Genomic DNA, 19,073 nt, shown 5'->3' with positions numbered 1-19,073 from the left:
AGATAATAATGTTTACAAGGTCACTTTGACATTATACATAGTGGTGAACACATAGTTCTTGTTCAATAAATATATTTTCTTCCTATTTCCTCACATCCTGGGAAGCAGCCAATTACCTGTTTATTTAGCCTTTTCATATGATCTTAATTCATTCTTTTTTTTTTTATTTTGGAGGAATTTTTTTTTTTTTTTTTTTACTTGTATGTATAGAAAACCCAATAGTGTATACTTAGCTCAGTCTGATGGCCAGTTCTTTGGCCTTTGCCTTTTCCAGCTTGGCAAAGTAAGCCACCAACTTTGGACCCAGGATATTGCCTCCCCAGTGATGGTGGATCTCATCATATCTGTCATTGTAATTGGTGCTAATAGCTTCCATTAGATTAGCCTGAGGTCCTTTGTCTGCTGAGTTAACTCGTGTAAAGATGACAGTGGTACAGTTCTTCCTGTGGACTGGATGCTTCAGCCTGGCCTTCCCTTTGTTAATATAGTAGGGAACCCCCACCCTATGACACAAGGCAGGCAGGAAAACAACCAGCTCGATGGGATGCACATCATTTGCAATCACCACCAGCTGAAGCTTCTTCTTCTCCACCAATGTGGTAACAGTATTAACCCCTGCTGGAAGGACAGGTGGCCTCTTGGTGGGGACGTTCCCTTTGCTGGAAGCTTTCTTCTTAGCCTGAGCCAACAATCTCTGCTCCTTCTCTTGCTTCATGTCTGGTCTGTACTTGTGGATCAGCTTAAGCAGTTGAGTACCTGTTTGGTGGTCCAAGGCCTGAGTGAACTTGTTAAGTGAGGAGGCACTTCCAGCCACTTAGAGATGATAGCTCTTTGCCACTGTAGCCAGATGTAGTCAGGCCATTTGACAAAGTGGGGGAGGTCCTTTTGGGCCGATGTCCTGTATCAGTGATTTAGGAGGTTTAAAATGTCATCACCATTCTTAAGTATTCTTAAATTTCTTAGATTGAAAAAATTCCAATGGGTCTTTGAAAACTAGGTGAACACACACTAGCCAACTGCAAGTAGCTGCACTTCCAAGTAAAGGCAGACCTCACTGTATTGGGCTTCGTTTTCTTGTACTTTGGAGATAGTGCGTTTTTTACAAATTAAAGGTTTGTGGCAACCCTGCATGGAGCAAGCCTGTCGGTGCCATTTATCCAACAGCAATTGCTCATTTTGCATCTCTGTGTCACATTTTGGTAATTCTCACCATATTTCAACCTTTTTCATTATTATTATATTCTGTGATTTTCTAGAAAGAAAAGTAAAAAAAGCAAATTCCTACGAAGAATCAGGAACTCAGATGACTTTAGACTCCTCAATAGTAACCGAAGGAACAACAAAACAATGAAATCATGACTCTACATTGCTGAAGAAAAGTTAATTCCAGCTGTGTATTCTATATTCAAACTATCTATCACCTGTCAGGGTAGCATAAAGGATATTTTCTTAAGGAAATTTCCCAAAACATTTACTTCCATTGCATTTTTGCTAAAGGGGCTACTGGGAGATGATTTCCACCTTAGGAGGGAAAAGACCAAGAAAAAAAGATGATGAGAGATTCATAACAGGGAAGATACAACCCAGCAGGGAAGTGATGAAAGTCTTCAAGACGGTGAAGGGAGATCTCAGGAAGACAACTGTGCCCCACAGACATTCCTGGAGCAACGTGACACCAGAAACAGACATGTGGAGAGCTGTCCACACCATGGCCTCTGTGGAGATGCCATCTTTAATCTGATCAAATTACTGGAGGATGTGCTCCACGCCAAGTTAGTAAACCAAGAAAGAGCAACGCAAAACATCCAGAGAACAGAGCATCAAACTCCAGATTAGTAAATTCCAAGGACAATCATTCAGAGAAGAAGTAACCCAGTGACAGAGTGCACAATATCTGGAGCAAAACCAGCCCAGAGAGAGCAAGGACATCTCCAGGAGAAAGACAGTTGTATAGAGCAACTGTTCTTATCGGCCTTATGGCAAATTGTCTTATGGAGCTATTAGGAGGTCAGAAGAATTAGCAAGAAGTGCAAAGATAACCTTGTAAATGAAAAAAAAAAAAAAACTATTTCAGTCTCAAGAAAGACAGAAAGTAAAGAAGGAAAACATCATAATCCACTGGATATTCAACTGTGAATAATATTTGCAAAGGCATCAAAGAAACACTGGATATTCATTTAACTAAAAATTATATAAACCTATTAGGAAGGGGGTAAAGAGAAGGAGGGAATGGGGTAGCAGCAGGTATAAAAGAGCTAATATAAGAGGAAATCAATATGAGATTATATGAACATATGATCTAGATGGATATCTGTATATTCCAATAGAGAATAAAAGAGAGGGACTTGAGGAAGTGAGGAGAGAGATAGAGGGGAGGAGACCTGGGAACTGGCGGGCATGCTGTCCTCCCCTTGGACAGGAACTGCAACACCAGACAAGGCCATTCTGTGCCTGTGATGGATCCAAACAAAAACAAGACCACTCCATAATCACATCTAACACAGACAGAACATGAGGATTGTTCAAGCCACGAGATGACCAAACTTCCCCGTTCCTGTTAATATGAGTGATTGCTGCCTTTTTACCAATCAGCTTTAGGCTCATTTGTCTCCCCTTCTTCAAGTTGGTTATGGGAATTACAGCATTGCCCCTGCTTGTAGATAGCATCCAATCCAGAGCAAAGACCCACTTCACTGACCCTTCCCTCAAATCACCTAATACAAGCCCAAATGCTATGATTCTAACTAACACCTTCTTACTGGGACTTCCCACAGATCCCCATTATGTGGGGTCTCCCTCAGTACAATAAATAATAAACCAACTCTTTCAACCACTGGGGTGCTCCTGGTGGTCTTTGGTGGGTGAGCATTCATTTATAGGAAGTATGGGGAGGGAAACTGCTGGGTTTTGTTAAAATTCTTTAGTACGTTTGGACATGTTAAAGTATATATGCATGCCACTTGGATAAAATACAAATAAACTTTTCAAAAGCTCATCACACGTTACTTACGGAGGTGGGAAAGTGTATGTATATACTGGATGATTAGGGGGTGGGGTGTAATTGTTTTAAGAGGTGTCATCTTAAACAGAAGGTCCAATAATTTCCAGTGATGCTGAAAATAACTGGAACAATAACAATCCTTCCTGGTCCAAAGGGCATCTGTTTTAGACTCTGGGTCTGGTCAGTAGCAACAGGAAGGGGTTAACCTGTATGCGAACTGAAACTGAATTCACTTGCTCTACTTTGCAAAGACTAAATATTAATGGAGGAGAAAAATGAGTATGACTATTCCACAAAATTTGGATCACTGCTTAAAATAAGCTTGCACATATTTATTTATTAGTGATCCATGAAAATAAAGTACCCACTTTAAAAGCCTAGTTTAAGATCTCAAGCACTGGGTGCACAAAAGAATGGATACATTTTAAAAGTATCTAGTATGTGGCAATTTTGGTTGATCTCAAATTCAAACTTGTTTCTAAAAATCTGTCTACTTCTGTGGCTCATGGTAATGGTTTCTTTTAATTACAGATTCTGATTCCTGGAGGTAATTGGAACAGTGGATATTTTTTTAGCTACCATTAAAGGCTCTCTTAAATTACAGAGGGGAAATAGAGCCACCCAGCAACATAATCGCCATCCCAATAGCCCCTAAAAGGCTCTGTGGTGCAGAGGCCCATGAGTCGAACAAAAAGTCACAATTTTAAAATCTTCTAGGATGTCATAAATGAACTCTAAGGGGAAAATCCCAAACACTAATTTCAATCATCTAGTTTCAATAACTTTCAACACATTGCCAATCCTGTTTTATTTATATTCTCTACCCACTTCCCCTACAGTCCCAGAATATTTAGAAGCAAATACAAGACACCGTATCATTTCATCTGTAAACATTTAAGAAAATACCTATAGAAAGATAAGAGCACTTCTTTTTTTAATCATAAACACAATATCATTGTTGCACCTAAAATCGCTGCCAATAAAGTTGTAATATCCTCAAACACCCTGTCAGTGTTCAAATTTCTGCCAAATATCTTATAAATACTGTCACATAAATGTTTATACAGTTCATATTTTGAATTCGGATAAAAAATTCCACACATGGCATTTGGTTGGTATGTCTCATAAGTCTCTTTCAGTTCTATCAGTTTCTCCCTCCTTCTTTTTCTTGCTTGCAATTTATTATTTGAAGAAACTGGGTTTTTTGTCTTGTAGAATTCCCACACTCAAATTTACTGTTTGAATCCGTGTGTGTGTATGTGTGTGTGTATGTGTGTGTCTAAATGTTGTCTCCCCCACCCACTCCTCCAAGACTTTTTTAAAAGTTAAAATTAATCAGTGGGTTCAAAAGTTGTCAGCTTGATTCATCTGTTATAATGGTTTCCATCTAATACATGCTAGAGAGAGTGTAGAGAAAAAGGAACCCTCTTACACTGTTGGTGGGAATCTAAATTGGTGTAACCACTATGGAAAAAAGTATGGGGGTTCCTTAAAAAACTAAAAGTAGAGTTATCATATGGCCCAGCAATCCCACCTCTGGGCATATATCGAGAGAAAGCTCTAATTTGGAAAGATACATGCACCCCAATGTTCATAGCAGCAGTATTTACAGTAGCCAAGACATGGAAGCAATCTAAATGTCCACCAACAGATGAATGGATAAAGAAGATGTGTTATGTATGATCATTTCTGGATGGACCTAGAGATTATCATACTAAGTGATGGAAGTCAGATAAAGACAAATGTCATAGGACATCACTTCTATGTGGAATCTAAAAACAATGATACAAATGAACTTGTTTACAAAACAGAAATAGACTGACAGAGAAAACAAATTTTTGGTTTGCCCCAAAGGTGGGGGCAGAGATAAATTAGGAATTTTGGATTAACATATGCACACTACTGTATATAAAATAGGTAAACAAGGACCTACTTTATAGCACAGGGAACTATACTCAATACTTTGTAATAACTTATAAAGGAAAAGGATCTAATAAAGAATACAAGATATATATGTATGTATAACTGAATCACTTTGCTGTACACTTGAAACTAACCCAACATTGTAAATTAACTATGCTTCAATTTAAAAAATGCACAGAAAAAAAACCACAAGATTTCCACCCACTTTCCACTTAATGATTTGAGCAGCCTCTCATGATCATTTCTACATCCATTACTGCATTAGAGGAATAAAATGGTTATATTCTAACTTCATTATTACTTCTGCAATTATCAGCTAAAGTAATTTTTATAACCAAGACTGTTCCTCATAATCATTACCCTGAGTGCAGTTCACATAGAAAAGAGGGTAAATGCTTGATTCTTTCCATTTATTTACCAGTTTTCAGACTGTGGTTCCCTCACTTCCTCCAAAGGTTGTCTAGGAAGTCTTCTGCTTTGTTTTGTTTCATTTTAATCTTATAAATGCATGTACATCTGGTTACAGGTATTATCTTTCAGGTTATTGCAGTTGTCTTTACTTACAGTTCCCAAATTTTCCACCATTTTGCTGGGGGTGGAGGGTGAAGGACTCTTTCAGATTGGCTTTCAACCACTCCTGATACAACTCAGAGTCTTTGACAGTGTCCTTTTTATCTAATATGAAGAGCTATTCCCGGCTCATCCTGTCCATTTTATATCCCAGACCTGAAATCAGCCATTCTCCATGGTGCTCCTGTTTCTTGTAGAGACAAATGACATTTAGGAATCACAATCTGGATTCAACAGGTATTCCTTGCTACAGATTGACCATTGTTTCCATGCTTTTCTAGTGGACAGAGATAAGAAAAAAAAGCATAAAAATATATCCTGAGTTCATACTATTATTTCCAATTCAGATTTAGGATTAACTAGTTTTTTCTCCATTTTGATCTTGTAATATATCTCTTTTCCCTTCCACTGAAAATCTTGGTTCCTTATAGCATTAACATAATTACTTCTTTGCTTTATCGTGTGTGCCACGTGAGCATGTGTGTCAGATTGTATTCAGGGTAATTTGTTTTAGAGTCATTTATATCTACATGTTCAAATATATTAAATAATATATGACAAACTAGCTAACTCAAAAAATATATATATTTATAGATTCCCCCAAAGTCTAATTTTACAGAGATTCCAGGTAAGGAGCAGAAACCTCATTTCACAGAGAGGCTATTACATAGAAACTTTGTCATTTCTATGAAAAATATTAAAAGTCTAAAATTAGACAAAAGATATAGATGTGTTTGTCCAGATCTCAAGCTGGATGACAAGGCCTGGTGATCCTTTTTTAGATTAAAGTGATAGGAACAAGAAAGTTAGGAAAATTCACAATGAAAAAAGTTTTTTTTACTATCTTGAGAAAGATGGCTAGTGAGATGGGGATGGACTATTCTCAGTGATGTCTGAAAATTTCAGAATTAGGAGTAGTAGAATGAGCTAGCTGAATAGAGAGTAGTAGAAAGGGGATATTTGACCTTGAGATTGAGTGATGGTACAATATCTAGGATATAACACTTTTAGTTCAGGGTGAAGGGATGGTGATTGAAAAGGTACTAGAGCTAAAGAAATCAAGGAAATGGGAATCCAGGGTTGGGTGGGTCATCCATGTAGGTATTGATAACTCTAAGGTGGCGTGTAATCAACTCAGAGAGTGATTCAGTTGAGATGCAGGAATAAGTTATTAGAATTTCTACTTATACCTGACACCATCCTTTCAAGATTCCTTTCTAGTGCATGCCTTATGTTGTACACTAGAGTACAATACTCTTTGTAGAGGGAATGGTTCACATGAACAGCAGCCAATTAAAGACTGGAGCTGACTGGACTCTGCAATCTCTTCACAGTGGCTAAATTACACTCTATGGCATGGCTATGCTACCATAAAGGTAACTCACTCCTTCTTAAGAGAATATTTGGTTTGTTTCTAATAAAAACAAAAATAAACAAATGGGACCTAATTAAACTTAAAAGCTTCTGCATGGCAAAGGAAACCATCAACAAAAGGAAAAGACAACCCACAGAATGGAAGAAAATATATGAAAATTATGCGATCAGCAAGGGATTAATCTCCAAAATACACAAGTAGCATGTTCAGCTCTATGTCAAAAACAAACTACCCAATCAAAAAATGGGGGGAAAGATCTAAATAGACAGTTCTACAAAAAAGACATACAAATAGCCAAAGAGCACATGAAAAGATGCTCAATATCACTATTAGAGAAATGAAGATCAAAACTACAATGAGGTATTACCTCACACCAGCCAGAATGGCCATCATCAAAAAGTCTACAAACAATAAATGCTAGAGAGGGTGTGGAGAAAAGGGAACCCACCTACACTGTTGGTGGGAATGTAATTTGGCAGAACCACTATGGAGAACAGTATGGAAGTTCCTTAAAAAACTTAGAATAGAACTACCATATGATCCAGCAATCCCGCTCTTTGGCATATATTCAGAGAAAACCATAATTTGAAAGGATATATGCACCCCAATATTCATTGCAGCACTATTTACAATAGCCAAGGCATGGAAACAACCTAAATGTCCATCAACAGAGTAATAAATAAAGAAGATGTGGTATATATATGATGGAATATTACTCAGCCATAAAAAAGAATGAAATAATGCCATTTGCAGCAACATGTATAGATCTAGAGATTATCATACTAAGTGATGTAAGTCAGACAGAGAAAGACAGATATCATATGATATCACTCACATATGAAATGTAATTAAAAAAATACAAATGAACTTATTTACAAAACAGAAGCAGGCTTACAGATATCAAAAACAAACTTATAGTTACCAAAGGGGGAACATGGAGGGGAGGGATAAATCAGGAGCTTGGGATGAACACACGCACACTACAATATATAAGACAGATGACAGATACGTACCTACTGTATAGCACATGGAACTCTACCCAGTATTCTGTGATAACCTGTATGAGACAAGAATCTAAAAAAAAGTGAATATATGTATATGCGTAACCAAATCGCTTTGCTATACACCTGAAATTAACACAAAGTAAATCAGCTATACTCCAATAAAATTAAAATATTCAAATTAAAAAAATACGTGGTTTGTTTCCAATCTTCAATATTATAAAAATGGTAAAATAAACACTCTTCTTACATATGTTTCTGCAGTTATTCAATTAGGAAAACTTCTTAGAAACAGAAATATGGGTAGAAATTTGTATACTCCAAAGGCATGTTATTAGGTAAACTGGTACATGTAATTGGAGAGCGTAATACAAAATACCACTGAAAATGCTAATTGACTTTGTATTTTATGAAAGTTCTTATCAAGTTATAAATAAAATAAAATTGGTTAATATGAGAAGGGCAGAGAAAAAATTTCATCAGCATAAGCACTGATGAATCAGATTTTAGGAAACCTAGAGAAATAGTTTGTGCCATTGATTCCACCTTTCATTTTTAATGATTCCTGCTTTCCTAATATTTTCTTTTATATACCTACTTTGTGACATAGACTCATTTGTGTGACTCTACTAAGTGGCCAATTTATCTCTCCAGAATCATGGATATTTTACTAAGCAATACAGAAAACAGAAACTGGCTTTCCCTTTGAGACTCTTTCTTCCAGGTACTGTGGAGCAGCATAGATGAAAGGTATCACCAGGCATACCTTGTCAAATTCAAGGTAGCTAACTGATTCCTAAAACAACAAGAATGAGCACCACCAAAAGCTCTGTCTCATTTTTATTATTTTTTTTGTTACTATTTCACCATTTGATTTTTTTACTACTTGACACTAGTCAATGTTACTACTTAATTTCAATCCATTGCTTCAATTTCAAGATCCAGAAAAATCAAACAAGATTTAGTTGGAGAATCAATGACATTCAACTTCAATATAAAGTTTACCTCTAACAAAATTGTCGGAAATGGCATTTCCTATATCCTCTCATCCATGTAATAGAATGAGAATTAGCTTCTGTTTATGTCTTTAATTAGGCGTGTTCTCTCCTTCCATACTGACAATGTACAAAGGAAAACACAGAAATCTGATCATGCAGATGAGAACACTAGAGTGCTTTTTAAAACATATTAACCAAGCCGTGGAATTTCTGTGGTTAAAGTCATAAATATTCCCTAGAGAAGCCATTGATAATAGCCGTTTGACTGAATGGAGTCCTTCAGTCAATGCATGCTGTTTAAGTTGTTGTCTTTTTTTTTTTTTTTTTTTTTTTACCTGATTCACTGGTTTTGTTGTGGTCCCAGGAGACTTTGCCTTCTCCTGTGGAATTTTCTTGACGAGAGTCTCATGAGATGACATTTCTTCTAATTAGATTTCTTGGCTGTTAGAGATTATTATGCTAGAAAACCCACATTCTTTCCTCCCTCTTCCCTTTTCCGTTACTTCTATCCTGCTCTTGTGTTTTTATTTATGTAAGATGCAAGCCAGATGTTATATTAATAAGAGAGCTGATTTTCCTCAAGGAGCTATTCATCAGCATAGAAGTAGACCCTGTTGCAATTTCTGGGAATCCTTTAAATTCTTTCCTGACTTTTTTTTTTTTTTTCATTTTAAGTAGCAAATTTTGGAAGATACACTTGCAAGCAATGTTACTGTAAGTATAGAATTACTTCTGTTTACTGTGAATTTTGATGGAGATTTGGAGTTTTCACAACTAAATTTTAAAATTAAAGAAGAAAGATTAAAATCAGAACTATATCTTATAAATGTAGGTAGCATATCACATTTGAAGTGTATAAACTTTGAAAACAATTAAATGGAACAAAGGTGACATATCAGAGCAAGGGGGTATCTTACATGATGAAGTCCAGATTCCTTGTTATTTGAGATGTATACATTAAAATATAAAGAATTAGATGATATTTTTATTTCTGTCACAAATGCTATTTTATAAAATGAATAATATTAAAACAAAAAATAAAGGGCTTCTTATACTCTTCAGATGAATACATCTTCTAGTGAACAAAAATGTTTTTTTAAAGACCACAGTTAAATTCATTGTGATTCCAAAAGTAATGTCTTAGACATGAGATCCTTAAACTACCAAACGTCCCAGGAACACTCAATGAAAGTTTTAGAAGTCTTTTTTACGTACTCAGAAGGCTTATTTTGTGTCTTCTTTCCTTGCTGGTTTAGGTTCTTTAGCTTAAATTAACTGACCAGACAAAGGAGGTCAGCTGAAGTCCATGACCACAGGGGTAAGACTTGAACCTGGGGAGCAATGCAGTTCTTCTCCCTTTCAACAGGTTGTCCGGGCACTCATAACCTGTGTGTATTATTCTTAAGCTGAAGCACCATCTTGATTTTTATGTACAGCATATGTTTAAATCAAAACGTATGGACAGCCCCAGAAAACACTGCTCACTCCCCTAGCTCTATAGCAGGTAGGAGTTGATAAGACTCATCCTTAATTTCACTAGGCCAGCACTAGTAGTAGTTACCTGCAACTAAAAATCAAGTCCTCACTTTCTCAAGAGCTACCAGACGTTTTAATCTTATATCTGGCTGTGCTAGCAACCGTAGAGGCGGGGTGAGCACTCTCTTTGCATTGTACCTTCCATACCACTATCCCTTGGTCATTCTTAAAAACCTCAGCTTTGACCTCGTGTCTGTCCTCCTTAAACACTTTCTGCTTTCCGGGACCCTGAACTCTGCTGTTCTTCCTACTTCACTGGCTGCTCCTTCTCAGTCTCCTTCACTGATTTGTCTTCCTCTCTCTGACCTCATATTATTAGAGCCCTTCAAGGTTCAGGCCTTGGACATCTTCCTTAACTACTGCATTCTTTGGTACTATCACCCCAGCCCGTCTTTACATGCTGACTCCAAAATTTAGACCTCCATCTTGTACTTGTCTCCTGAACTCCAGACTTGTATATCCCATTGGTCACACCACACTGCCACTCCAATGTCTAGAGGCTTTACAATAACATGCTTTAAATATCACCTGACTGCTCACACTTCTCACCTCCTCCACTGATGCCATCCAAGTCGAAGCTATAACTATCTTTCCCTTAGACAATGACAAGAGACTCCCAACTAGTCTCCTTGAGCATCCATTTCTGTCCTACAGTCTATTCTCGACACTATAGCCACAGTGATCCTGATAAAGCCCCAATATATTTACACTGACCAAGAAGACCTGACGTCATCCACTGGGATTTTGCTGACCTTAGCTCCTATCCCCTCGCCCCTCACCTGACTTCAGTCACACTGGCCTCCCTGATGGTATCCAGATGCTCCCTACTAGGGACTCTCCCACCTCAAGTCTATTGTACATGCTTCTTTCTCTGCCTGAAATGTTTCTCCTCCAATGTCTACGTAGGTTGCCTCCTCATCACCACACCATCCTACTTCATTTTTCTTCATCACACTTGTAGCCATGTGATGTATCAGACGTTTTACCTACTTATTTTATTTATTGCTTGCACACAAATTTAAACTCTATAAAGGCAGGAATTTTTGCCTTTGTTGTTCACTGATGTTTCCAAATCCCCAAAAATAGTACCCGGCAATACAGTGCTTACTCACTAAATGAGTGTTGAATGAATGAATTTCAGATAGCCTTGAAATCATAGATATTACCAGTCAATCTGTTAGCAAACATAAATTGACAACCTACAGCATTCACGGTTGAGTGTTCAGTGCTATGGTGGGCAAATATAAAGAATAAATGCCTTCACAGAAATTATAAGAAGTTATATTCTACATTGGGCTTTTAGACACATATGGATAGACCACAACCCAATGTAAGAACAACACATAAAATAAGAATCACAACTGCTTCTATATCACTGCTATCTTTTGAGACAGAACATGTAAATACATCATTCTAAAATCTATTTTTTTTAAAAGCAAGTTCCAAGTCTATGCATTTGCCAGGAACAATTTCACACATCAACATACAGGTTGAGCACAAAACAAATATTTATTCAAAGTTCATTTATTCAAACTTTTATTCAAAAGACAGATTCTTTGAGCCTTTCATGCACCAGACAGTGCCTGAAAGACAGGCTCTAATTGTGGACGAGATGGGCCGGTAACTTGCACTTACAGAGCTTATTATGATTTACTTGGGCTTTGACCAAACAGGTGCAGGAAAACTAGAAAGTTTTCTTTGTTCTTGTATGCCATAGAAGCACACTTCCCCTTATACCTGGAATTCCTTCAAAATCTATTTGTCAAATATAGTAAGTTATATAAGGAAGAGGAATAAGGGCACAGGGGCAGTGAAAGACAGTTTGCCTATTTCATAAAAGGTTAAATATATACTTACCATATAACCTAGGAGCTTCACTCCAGTAGAAATGAAAGCAACCACAGAAAGACCCGTGCATGGATGTTCAGAACAGCTAAATTAGTAATATCCAAACACTGGAAACAACCCAGTGTCCATTAGCAGTTCAATTTTGAGTGAACAAACTGTGGTATATGAAAAAATGGAACAATAATAAATAATAAAAAGGGCAAACTATTGATGCGTGCAACAATTTGGGTGGATCTCATCAGATTGTGCTCTTTAAATATGTGCATTTTCTTGCACAAAAGTTATACCTCAGTAAAGTTATTTAACAAATAGACATATCATGCAATTTATCAAAGAAGAATTTTGGAACCACATCTCCCCCAAGAAAAAGCACTGTTGGAAGCACCTAGCAGTGTTTGGTACATACTGGTGCTAAATGCATCATTGTGAAAAAATACATACTTGTAAATAACTGTTAGCGCTTACATAATGCTTACTATCTACCAGCAACATTTGTTAATTTAATTAAGTTAATAAATATTCTATAGAGCAAATTTTATTATTATAACAATTTTAAAAATATGGCACAATCGTCCTCTATTGTAGGTTAGGACACTAAGAGCCTAGTCCTCAAGGTTACCCCGTTGAATTGCAGAACTTAGACATAAATGAATGCAATCTGTCTCCAGATGCGTCTTTAACTCCCACAACCTACCACCACAGAGGGAAGGAAAGAAGGAATAAAAGAATTCAGAGAACAGATTTCTTGACAATTAGAAAGTCTTTTTTAAAAGACAGGATGTTTGCTGAGCTTTCAAAGATAGGGAAGCTTTGGAAAAGGAGGAGTGCATCTCAGACAACACTGATGCTGCCAGGCATGAAAGGGCCTGAGAAGGTATTTGTCCAGTCTTTGGTGACATTTTTTCAGGGTGAGTTAGATCAAAATCCACTGACATTTTATTTAATAAATATTGCATGCAGGATAGATATAGCCAGATCAGTGGGGAAGAAGGACAAGGGGTGGTGGTTTCTCCCCTGGCAGAGGTCCCAGAGCAGGAAAGGAACAGAAGATGGAGCTAGAGCTGGCTGTTTAATGATGAATGTGGCAATCCTTTTCTTTAACACATCATGTAACTGAGAAAAGGGGAAATGATAATCCTTGGCTGCTTACACTGACTGGGAAAACGAAATACTACTTTCACAGGGTCATGTGTCCACACCAAAATCGGTTACCAGAATTAGGAATTAATAACAACAAAAATATTGCTCTTGTGATTTGACCATGGTGATGAAGATGATGTTAACCAGACATCCAGGAGAACAAATACAGTGCATACTTTCACTTCTAAAGAAACCAAGAGACATCTTTCATGCCAGAGAACAATCTATGAGGAAAGGGTAGGCAAAGGAAGGGAAGGTCACAAAAAGTTGCTGAAGAAGCAGAGACGACCAGATACAGATCTTGAGAAAGCTTACAAAGCAAATCCAACAATTGAAGAAAGGAGGGAGGAGACCAGGCTTGTGGTGGAGGCTGCCCTGGATCCATGCTGATGCAAAGAGGATAAAAGAAAAGTGGACAGTAAGAGACATCACACAGATACACCCTGTTTGTAGGAAGCAGTCTGCCAATGGAGAAGTGAGAGGAGACACTCTGCATGGTGAGCAATGATGTTGCTGTCAATTTGAGTGATTGGGAAGAACAGCACTCAGATGAGTTCACTCTCACAGAAAATTATACACTGTAAAAAAACTTCTGCTAGACTAAAACATGGCTCTTGCCCTTCTTTCCAAGAGCCTCCTGAAAATGGTAGGTCTAGGAGAAATTTAACTTATTCAAATGTGTGCAATGATCAAAAAACTACCCACCTGAAAGTGGATTCAACATAATTCTCAACAGACTATTAGCAAATGAAATTCAGCAGCACATTAAGAGTATAATAATACAAAATAATCTAGTAGTCTTTATTCTAGTACTATAAGTAAGGCTCACTGAAAAGAATATATTAACATAATTCACTATAATAAATGTTGAAAAGTAAAAAGTTCAACACCCATTATTTATGAGAAAAAAAATTTAAATGATGGTAATAGAAGGATAGGTCTTTAATATGTGTTTATCAAACCAAAGGCCCTAATTATACAAAATGAGAAACAGTGGAAAATTTTCTCTTAAAAAAAAGAACAAAAAACAAAAACAAAAAAAACTGAGATGACCACTATCAATGGAAAAATAATTGAGGTATAAAAATTGGAAAGGATGGGGATACAAATACTGTTATTTGCAGATGACATGATAATTTACTCAGAAAACTCAAGAAACTCAGAAAACCGTTAGAAGTAATAAAAGAAATCAGTAAGTCTATGTATCTGTAGCCATATCTATATCACGTATTAAAACAGTAACTAGTCAGTATAATGAAAGAAATCGTTACAAAAAAGAAACTTATCAAAGACCAAATGTTATAAGAAATATGCAAAATCCACATTAAAAAAACTTTAAAACACTATTTAGTTACCCAAAAGACAAAGAAAATATGTATCATGATATTAGATAAGAAAACTCAATGTCATTGAGCTACCAACTCTGTCTAATTTAACCTATAAATTTATAATTTTCCCAAGAAAAAGACTAGGCCTTAAAAAAATAGGCAAGCCAATTCTAAAGTTGATATAGAAAAATCAACAAGGAAATATGTCCACATAAGATCTGAGTGAGGTTAATGAATTGCATTATAAAGCCTAACTGATTACTATACTGTCTTATTGTGAATGGATAGATAGATTAAAGAAAGAATATATAAACAGAACCAAATACATGAAGGATTTTGTTTTAGAGTATTTCTATCAGCAGAAACAATAGGAATTATTTAGTAAATGGTGATGAGGCAGTTGGTTAGCCATCTAACCAACACTAAATCACTGTATCACTCTGTAATAAAATTCAAATGGACCAAAATTTTGAGTGTGAAAAGTAAAACCATAAGATTACTAGTTCGTATACTGGTAGAAAAATGCATTTCTAAATCGGATACAAAATGCAGGAACCATAAATGGAAAAGCTGATTATTTGTAATATATAAATTCAAAATGTCAGCATGGTAAAAATTATCATAAAGACAAAGACAAAAATAAAACACAAAAAGGCAAGAAACTGTGGGCTTTAATGGGCTTTAATGTTTAAACAACATTATGCTAAGTGAAATAAGTCAGACAGAGAAAGACAAATACCGTATGATCTCACTTATGTGTGGAATCTAAAGAACACAAACAAAAAAACCCTCCAACCTCATAAATACAGAGAACAGACTGGTGGTTGGTAGTTGCCGGAGGGGTGGGTGAAATGGGTGAAGCAGGTGAAAAGGTACAAACTTCCAGTTATAAAATAAGTCATAGGCTGTATTGTACAGCCTGGTGACTATAGTTAATATTAGTGTATTGCATATTTTGAATTGCTAAAAGAGTAAATCTTTAAAGTTCTCATCACAAGAGAAAAAATTTGTAACTACATATAACTAGACTTGTGATCATTTCACAATATATACAACTATTGAATCATTATGTTGTACACTTGAAAGTAATATAATGTTATATGTCAATTATATCTCAATAAAAAAACATTTTAAAAAAGCAATAAGGTATGGCCCTTAACATTTAAAGAACATACAAATATAAATACAAATCAATACACAAATTTTAAAATGCCCAAGTGAATAAATAATTTAGCATAAAAAGAGAAATACAAATGACTCCTACACATATTGAAAAGATGTTCAACCTCACTTTTGTATTTCATTGATTATTGCTCTTATCTTTATTATTTTCTTCCTTCTACTTTGAGATTTTCAGCCTTCTCTTTCTAGCTTCCTGAGGTGGAACCTTGCATTACTAATTTTAGACTGTTCTGATTCTCTCCTGTAAGCCTCTAAAACTATAAATTTATCTCAGTAATGCTATAAATCCCTTTTTATATTGTATTTTCATTATCATTGAGTTGAAAATTTTATTTTCTCGTGTATTATCTTCATGGACCCATGGTTTATATAGAAATGTATTATATAATTTTAAATATTGGGGGCTTTATAGACCTCTCACTGCTATGGATTTCTACACTGTAATTTTTTCAATCTTTCAAAATTTATTGCGACCTGTTTCATAACTCTGGATATGCTCCATCTTGATGAAAATAGTGTGTGCCTTTGAAAAGAATGTGTTGGATGTTGTGTTCTACAGATATTAGCTAGGTGGAGTTAATAAACAGAGTTGTTAAGATTGTTTATACCCTTACTGATGTTTTCTCCAGTGGTTTTATCAACAACTGAGAGGGAAGTATAAAAAATCTCCAACTATAGTGGTAGATTTGTACATAAATATATAGGAATTTCATTTTATTCATTTTAATGCTCTCAGTATTTACTTCACAAACGTTGAAACTCTACTATTAGGCATATATTCACACATTCATGATTGTCATGTATCACTGATGACTTACCATTTTCAGTATGAGATATCCCATATTTTGATAAAAATTTTGTCTGTAAGTCTACTTTATCCAACATTAATATAGACACTCTAAATTTCTTATTATTAGTGTCCATATGATATATTTTTTTCTGCCTAATTACCTTTAACCTATCTGTGTCATGATAAAGTATGCTTCTTGCTGACCACATGTAGTATTCATTTTTATTTATCTTAGAAAATTTCACCTAACTCCAAATGGGGACACATTTTTTTTTTATCTCAGATCTTTACTGGAATATAATTGCTTTAAGATGTTCTGCAGTTTCTGCTATACAACAAAGTGAATTTGCTGTATTTACACATATATCCCCATATCCCCTCCCTCTTGAGTCTCCCTTTCCTCCTCCCTATCCTACCCCTCATCACCAAGCATTGAGTTGATCTCCCTATGTTATGCAGCAGTGTCCCACTAGCTATCTATTTCACCTTTGGTAGTGTATATATGCTACTCTTTCATTTCATCCAAGCTTCTCCTCCCCTCCCCCCAACTCCGTGTCCTCAAGACCATTCTCTATGTCTGCATCTTTATTCTTGTCCTGCCACTAGGTTCATCAGTATCTTTTTTTTGTTTGTTTGGTTTTTTTTTTTTTTTAGATTCCATATATATGCATTAGCACACAGTATTTGTTTTTCTCTTTCTGACTTACTTCACTCTGTATGACAGACTCTAGGTCCATCCACCTCACTACAAATAACTCAATTTCATCCCTTTATATGGCTGAGTAATATTCCATTGTATATATGTGCCACATCTTCTTTACCCATTCATCTGTTGATGGGCATTTAGGTTGCTTCCATGTGCTAGCTATTGTAAATAGTGCTACAATGAACATTGTGGTACATGTATCTTTTTCAATTATGGTTTTTTTCAGGGTATATCCCCAGTAGTGGGAATGCTGGATCATATGGCAGTTCTATTTTTAGATTTTTAAGGACCCTCCATAATGTTTGCCATAGTGGCTGTATCAATTTACATTCTCATCAACAGTGTAGGAGGGTTCCCTTTTCTCCATGCTCTCTCTAGCACTTACTGTTTCTAGATTTTTTGATGATGGCCATTCTACCTGGTATGAGGTGAAACCTCATTGTAGCTTTGATTTGCATTTCTATGATGATTAGAAATTTTGAGCATCTTTTTATGTGTTTGTTAGCCATCTGTATGTCTTCTTTGGAGAAATGTCTATTTAGGTCTTCTGCCCATTTTTGGATTGGGTTGTTTCTTTTTTTGATATTGATCTGCATGAGCTGCTTGTGTATTTTGGACATTAATCCTTTGTCAGTTGCTTTGTTGGCAAATATTTTCTCCCATTTTGAGGGTTGTCTTTTTGTCTTGTTTATGGTTTCCTCTGCTGTGCAAAAGCTTTCACATTACATTAGGTCCCATTGGTTTATTTTTGTTTTTATTTCCATTGTTCTAGGAGGTGGTTCAAAAAGGATCTTGCTTTGATTTATGTCATAGTGTTCTGCCTATGTTTTCCTCTAAGAGTTTTATAGTGTCTGGCCTTATATTTGGATCTTTAATCCATTTTGAGTTTATTTTTGTGTATATTGTTAGGAAGTGTTCTAATTTCATTCTTTTACATGTAGCTGTCCAGTTTCCCCAGCACCACTTATTGAAGAGGCTGTCTTTTCTCCATTGTATATTCTATTCTTGCCTCCTTCATCAAAGATAAAGTGACCATGTGTGGGTGGGTTTATCTCTGGGGTCTCTATCCTGTTCCATTAATCTATATTTCTGTTTTTGTGCCAGTACCATACTGTCTTGATCACTGTAGCCTTGTAGTATAGTCTGAAGTCAGGAAGCCTAATTCCACCAACTCTGTCTTTCCTTCTCAAGATTGCTTTTGCTATTCAAGGTCTTTTGTATTTCCATACAAATTGTAAAATTTCTTGTTTTAGTTCTGTGAGAAATGCCATTGGTAATTTGATCGGGATTGCATTGAATCTGTAAATTGCTTTGAGTAGTATAGTCATTTCCACAATGTTGATTCTTCCAGTCCAAGAACATGGTATATCTCTCCATCTGTTTTTATCACCTTTGATTTCTTTCATCAATGTCTTATAGGTTTCTGCATGCAGGTCTTTTGCCTCCTTAAGTAGGTTTATTCCTATGTATTTTAATCTTTTTCTTGCAATGGTAAATGGAATGTTTCTTTAATTTCTATTTCTGATTTTTTGTTGTTAATGTATAGGAATGCAAGAGATTTCTGTGCATTAATTTTATATCCTGCTACTTTACTAAATTCATCAATTAGCTCTAGTAGTTTTCTGGTAGCTTCTTTAGGATTTTCTATGTATAATATCATGTCATCTGCAAAGAG

The 19,073-nt window shown here is 35.9% G+C and overlaps 1 pseudogene; it reads right to left on the bottom strand.

The window, feature by feature from the left end:
* Window positions 1–229: 229 nt before the first annotated feature.
* Window positions 230–19,073, bottom strand: part of LOC130859188 (60S ribosomal protein L7a-like) — a 44,768-nt pseudogene continuing 25,924 nt past the window's right edge.

Source organism: Hippopotamus amphibius, chromosome 8 (genome assembly GCF_030028045.1).
Source record: "Hippopotamus amphibius kiboko isolate mHipAmp2 chromosome 8, mHipAmp2.hap2, whole genome shotgun sequence".
NCBI lineage: Eukaryota > Metazoa > Chordata > Mammalia > Artiodactyla > Hippopotamidae > Hippopotamus > Hippopotamus amphibius.
This window is presented reverse-complemented; position numbering and strand designations above follow the sequence as displayed.